We start from the raw sequence: 7,318 nt of genomic DNA on the forward strand, positions 1-7,318 counted from the left end.
AGTCAATGTTGAGACAATTGATTAATAGTTTGCAAATCAACTGCTTGCTGTATGGTTGTCAGATTTTACTAAGATAGCCTATAATTTTTGTGCCAAACACACTCGATCGTTCCAACTCGTCTTCTTGTTCACTACAGGTCGTCCTTTTGAGTAAATGTCTTATCTTGCTTCATTAAATTTAGAAGCCTGGTTTCTACTCAACATTAAAAAGTGTGATTCAGTCTACTAAGAAGAAAACATTGTCATAAAATTCTGGTATATTTTACAAATTTTCAAAACTATATTCCAGTATTCCACACATAAGTAAATGTCGGCGCAAATTCAGTTTAAAGGATAACCTGTATTTGCGCTAAAATGTTGTCTATATGTTGTCAGCTTTGAAAAGGCTCAGATTTCCTGTTTCATCTCAATTAAAATTCATAGATTAATTACTTACTTACTTACGCCTGTTACTCCCAATGGAGCATAAGCCCCCTACCAGCATTCTCAAACCCATTCTGTCCTGGACTTTCCTTTCTAGTCCTATCCAATTCTTGTTTATTCTTCTCATGTCTGTCTCCGTTTCTCGGCGTAATGTGTTCTTTGGTCTTCCTCTTTCCCTTTGGCATTCAGCATTCTATTTGAGGGCTTGCCTCGTGATGCAGTTGGGTGATTTCCTCTATGTGTATCCTATCCACTTCCAGCACTTCTTCCTGATTCCTTCCTCCGCTGATTGGAATCTGGTTTGTTCTCTCTCACAGTAGGTTGTTGCTGATAGTGTCTGGACAACGGATCCGATGTATTTTGCATGGACAGATGTTAATAAACACTTGTGTCTTCCGGATGCACCTAATATCCGTATTGTCAGTTTGAATCTCCAGGCAAATGAGCTGACATTCATCAGTGTATAAATCTAACTTTAATTCATGATATTGAGCAATCAGCATCACAATAAAATTCAACAATATGCATAATACCATTATTATATTTCCATTTCATTCATATTTTTTGTTAATTCTGAATAATAAAATGATGTAACATCGTTGTACAAATTGTCTTTAAGTAATCAAAGCTAGTGTAAAACTAAACTAGTGGATATAGCACACCAATTTCATAATGTTGGACCAAAAATAATGTATACCAACTGATTGAATAACCGAAAATTCCAAAATCCCCAGTCTCCATGGAAGTAATACCAAGTTGTATCTTTCTTCTTCAAACAAACAATACTAAGTGAATTTAAACTTCACCCCATTGCACAAGCAAGTGGCTATCGGGACTCAGTAGCTGAGTGGATAACGTGATGGTATTTGAAGCGAAAGGTACTGGGTTCGAGTCCCAGAGTGAACATCAACTGTGATGCAAGTACATCCATCTGACGATTCCCAAATAGGACGAAACGCGCGTCAAACTGAATTCCACTGCTAGCCACTATCCATCTTTGCTTACAATGCGTGTGAATTTAGGCTATATCGAGGCAATGCGCACAGTATGCACATATGCCAATTAGAGACTGACCAGTTGCAGCCTTAAGCATCAATGGGAAGATTCAAACAAACAATACTAAGTGAATTTCTTCTGTATAGTATTCATGGTTATATTGACAGTGCCTTATTGCACTAAATTATAACTAAGCATCGATTGCTTGATGATACAAATGGTATTATTTAAGCATATTTAAGAACAAAACAAAATTGAACGATTTATCCAAAATACTTTTCCATAAATCTTGTGTAATCCGATCCATAATTCAACAAACAGATTGGTAATTGAATAAAACCTAATTGCATGTAACGAAAATGAGGCGTTCCTGGCAAATAAGGAATAATATTCAATCAAAAATCAATCAATTTTTACAGGGTAAGTCAAACATGACAGATCAATATTACATTAAAACGTACCTGAGAGTTAAGTACAACGAAAAACTAAAACAGTCAGAGATACATAATACAGTAGCATAAGTAACACTGAAGAACCGAAATTATAGACAAGAATTAAAAATACATGTGATATGCATAACTAAAGAGGTAGCATCCAAATACCCAAGTACGGCTGAGGGTGGGGTGAATCAGCTCTCCCTCTCTAAATCCTCTCACATGGCTAAGAGTATTCGGCCACTGCCAGGAAAATCCTACCCACTGTCTACTCATGTTAGGGGTGTTGTTTAGGAAGTTGAGAGGACGAAGAGCAAATGTCCGGCGCCTCAACCGGTTTGGTGGACACGGAGGGCCCATAACACGAAGAACATCAACACAATTACAATCAATGGATAAACTCTGGAAGATGTAGATAATCTCACGTACCTGGGAAGCATCATCAATGAAAAAGGAGCATCTCATGGAGACGAAAAGACAAGGATTGGTAAAGAAAAGGCTGTATTCCTACAGTTGAAGAACATGTGGAACTCAAAACAACTGTCTGCCAACCAACATCAAAGTCTCAATCTTCAATACGAACGTCAAGACAGTCCTAACGTATGGAGCTGGAACGTAGAGAACTACTACAACCATCTTCAAGAAGTTACAAGTATTTATAAACAATTGTCTTCACAAGATACTCAATTTCTATTGATTGGATACCATCAGAAACAGTCTGTTATGAGAGAGAACAAACCAAATTTCATCTGAAGATGAAATTAGTGAAAGATGTTGGAGGTGCATGTGACATACATTGAAGAAATCATTAAACTGCATCATGAGGCAAGTGCCAACTTGAAATCCTGAAGGGAAAAAGAGAAGCGTAAGACCAAAGAACATACTGTGTTGAGAATTGGAAGTTGACATGAAAAGGATGAATAGTAACTGGAACTAACTGGAAAGGATTGTCGAGGATAGAGTTGGATATAGAATGCTGGTGGTCGGCGTATGCTCTTTCAGGAGGGTTAACAGGCATAAGAAAGTAACTAATATGTTAACAGACATATATCAGTTCTGTTATTAACGTCAACAGCTAGAAACTGTAAGTTATATATATAATTATATATATATAGTTGAAATCATCAGTCAATTGAAGCTGAACCACCATGGAATATCCGGAACCACTGGATGACCAACTCGTCCTCCACAGTACGTACCCACGATCTCACCTCACGAGATTCAAACCTAGGACCTATCAGTCTCGCACGCGAGCGCTTAACCAGTAGACCACTGATCCAGCATCCAACGGTGTTAATGTCTAACTTCAAACAATCCACGAAGTTGAGCAACCATTCATCAATATCTTCAGTGAGTTACTATCTCTCAACAGACTAAAATCTCCACAAAACCCCCTTCTGATAATTATATATCTGTAAGGATATTTTGCATCAATTAGTATTGTTTGTTTGAATCTTCCCATTGGTGTTTTAGGACTGCAACTGGTCAGTCTCTTATTGGCATATGTGCATACGGAGCCTATTGCCTCGATATAGCCTAAATTCACAAGCACGGTAAGCAAAGATGGATAGTGGCTAGTAGTGCAATCCAGGACACGCATTTCGTCCTATTTGGGACTAGTCATCTGGATGAACCTGCATCTCAGAGTTGATGCTCACCCTGGGTTCGAGTCTCAGAGTGAACATCAACTCTGAGATTCAGGTACATCCAGCTGACTCGTCCCAAACAGGACGAAACGTGCGTCGTTTATTCCATTGCTAGCCACTATCCATCTTTGCTTACTGTATTTTGCATCAGTTATTTTCAGATAATATCCAGTCTGTATAACTATTTCATTTTCTAGTTTCTAACCATCCATAATTATACTACTAAAATAAATCATCTGTAAGATTTATCCATCTATGGAAAAATTTTCTCAGGAAAAAAATTTTTTTATTATTTTTTCACATTTTGATTTTTGTAGTTAAACATCTGTCAATCATATAAGGAGAATATCACTAATCAAGATTGTTCATTTGGCTGTGAATGTATTTCCCTGTTGTTGTTTTTTTTTTGTATTGTCTCTCTCTCTCTAAAACATGTAGCTTACTGAAGAAACAAAAAAAATTTTTTTTTTATTCTTTACAGGAAAAAGAAAATTTTTTTTCAAATTTAATGATGCCAAAAACAAAAAAAATTTTTTTGTCTGTTTTATTTACGTAATCAATGAAAATGACTGATAGTCTATTATTGAAATATTGAATTACCTAATTGAATAATAGAAATGATAGTGGGTGTTATTTTGCATAGTTGGCATTATCAATATTGAAAATGTCAACTTATTATTATTATCATCGTACTATGTGTGTAATAAACAAAAGGACACTGAATGGTTGATTCAAGTTTCCTTATTCTAAAACATTCATTATCGTATAACAGTGAGTGATTGGATCTATTGTGGTGTGTGCTACTGATGTCGGTAAATATAAGTAGTATTGTGGTATGGGTTACTTACTTAATTACGCCTGTTACTACCAATGGAGCATAGGCCACCTACCAGCATTCTCCAAACAACACTGTCCTGGGTCTTCCTTTCTAGTTCTATCCAATTTTTGTCCATTCTTCTCATGTCTGTCTCTATTTCTCCCAGTAATGAATTCTTTGGTCTTCCTCTTCTCCTTTGGCCTTTAGGATTTCATGTGAGGGCTTGTTGTGTGATGCAGTTAGGTGATTTCCTCAATGTGTGTTCTATCCATTTCCAGCACTTATTCCTGATTTCTTTCTCCACTGGATGGAATCTTGTTTGTTTTTTCCCACAGTAGAATGTTGCTGATAGTGTCTGGCCAACGGATTTGAAGTATTTTGCGTAGACAACTGATAACAAACATTTGTATCTTTTGGATGATGGATTTCGTAGTTCACCACGTCTCCAGTAGAACTGTCTTGACATTTTTATTGAAAATTCTGATCTTGATGTTGGTTGACAATTGTTTTGAGTTTGAGTTTCAGATGTTCTTCAGTTGTACATATGCTGTTCTTGCTTTTCCGATCCATGCCCTCACATGTGCATTAGGTTCACTGTGTTTATCAATGATGCTGCCCAGATATGTAAAGGTTTTCACATCCTCGAAAGCTTCTCTGTCAATTGTGGATTACTTATATCTACATAAATAGTATATAACGATGATTTGGCATTGAATGCATTTCAATAGACGGTCGATAAGGAAAGAATGAAAACGAAACACAATCGGTATGAAAATGCATAAACAATAACCATCGGAAACTTTGGACTGATATTTGCAGAAGGAACAGTCAAGATTGACACAACTGATTAATATTTTGTAAATTAACTGTTCGCTGTATGGTTGTCAGATTTTAGTGAGATAGTCTGTAATTTTCGTGTCAAGTACATTGTATTGTCCCCACTACTGTTCTCATTCACTACAGTATGTATTATCAGTCGAAAGTGAAGAGACTGGTGGCAGAAGGTACAGAATTTCGAAGGAAAGAGAACGAAAACAAGGTGTGAATGATGTGGAAACAAAAGAACAATGAAGTCTGAGACGATTGACTGATATTTGCAAAAGGAACGGTCAACTTTGAGATAATTGATTGACATTTTGTAAATGAAGCATTTTCAGAAGGGGTTTTGTGGAGATTTTAGTAATTTTATAGAGTTGAGATCGTGAGTCAATTGAAGCTAGACCAACATGGAAAACCTGGAAGCACTGGACGACCGTTTCGTCCTATTATGGGACTCCTGAGCAGTGCGCATCCACGATCCCGCACTCGCGAGATTCGAACCCAGAACCTACCAGTTTCGAGCCAGAGCCGTCCAGTGCTTCCAGGTTTTCCCTGGTGGTCTAGCTTCAATTGACTAACGATCTCAACTCTATAAAATGAAGTGTTTACTGAATGGGTCTCAGATTTTACTAGGAGATTATATAATTTTGTGTTCACATACCTTCGATTGTTCCCCTTTATATTCTCATTCATTACACTATGACTATTTAAGATGATTTACAGCATATGATACAATCTTATAACGATCTACTTTCATTTAATTTAAACTTTATATTTATTTCACTATTAAACGTAAATTCAATTAGCAATAAGGAATATTCACAATCTTATACTAGACTACTACTTAATACTTACTTAATTACGCCTGTTACCCCTCGTGAAGGAGTATAGGCTGCCCACCAGCATACTCCATCCAACTCTGTCCTGGGTAATCCTTTCCAGTTCTTTCCAGTTGTTATTCATCCTTTTCATATCTGCTTCTATTTCCCGGCGTAATATGTATTTAATAATAATTAAAACTTACTCAAATATACATATATATTCAGATTTATTTATACACCTTAACAGATGTATGAATGAATGAATGAATGACTATTGAAAAGAATATCTAGTATACACTTGTGTATAGTAATTCACAGTAAATACAAGCATATCACGTAATGTACGGGAAACTCTACGAATTATTGGGAGTTATGCTGTTTTGAAAACGGCAGTCTTTTGTTTTGAGTAAAAAGGAAGAAAAAAAACAAACAAACGACGTTATCAGTCAATCATAATAGCTAGAATGTTAATATCTTAAATGATGCTCGATGAATCATGTATAATATGCAAGTGAATCCTATGATTAGTCTTTGTTTTGCTTTGCTATACCCTTATAAGATTTGACTGTGAATTTGCCTTTGTATTTGCTCACACACAAACACATATTGGCCTCTTTGCTTCAAATTCTTTAGATGTGTTTATAACTTTGTTGTCTATGCTGTCCGTTGATAAACTGTAGTTGCCGTTTCTTATAACAACGGCAATATTTTGTTTTGATTAAAAAAAGAAAAAAAAAAAAACGACGTTATCAGTCAATTGTGATATTAAAAGTAAAATCGACGACTTTTCTTGGCAAGATGACAAATCACGTCTGTTGTGAGTTAGGAACTCACTGAAGATAATTGGTGAACGGTTGCTAGACTTCGTGGATCAGTTGAAGTTAGACATTAACACCATTGGATGCCGGCTCATTGGTCTATCGGTTAAGTGCTCTGACTCGAGACTGGTAGGTCTTGGGTTGGAATCTCATGAGGCGGGATCGTGGATGCGCACTGCTGAGGAGTCCCGGACGAGTTGGCCGTCCGGTGCTCCCAGATTTTCCATGGTAATCTAGCTTTAATTGACTTATGAATTCAACTATGAAAATTGAAATTTATCTTACTTTTTTCAGTTAGTAATAAAGATTTAAGTATTTACAATTGAACAAATGAAACTTTATGGTAGAAATTATATAAAATATATAGCCCCTCAATACATTGTGGTTGACAAGTCATCTAACGTAAATCTATTTAATATGATTGTTTAAAACTACAAATCATTGGGTAATGATAATGTTTTATCCTTAAAAAAAGCTATTGAGTGGTTATAATTTTTCTGAAGGAAACTCTACTTCACCCAAGTTTCGTACTAGTTGGATCCTG

At 36.1% G+C, this 7,318-nt stretch overlaps 1 non-coding gene across 1 annotated transcript; it reads left to right on the forward strand.

Annotated features, from left to right (window-relative positions):
* The first annotated feature begins 1,260 nt into the window (after positions 1–1,260).
* Smp_tRNA_02288_Gln_TTG.1.1 lies at positions 1,261–1,327 on the forward strand. Its single transcript has one exon. It is a non-coding gene (tRNA).
* The last annotated feature ends 5,991 nt before the right edge of the window (positions 1,328–7,318 follow it).

Source organism: Schistosoma mansoni, chromosome 4, assembly GCF_000237925.1.
Source record: "Schistosoma mansoni strain Puerto Rico chromosome 4, complete genome".
NCBI lineage: Eukaryota > Metazoa > Platyhelminthes > Trematoda > Strigeidida > Schistosomatidae > Schistosoma > Schistosoma mansoni.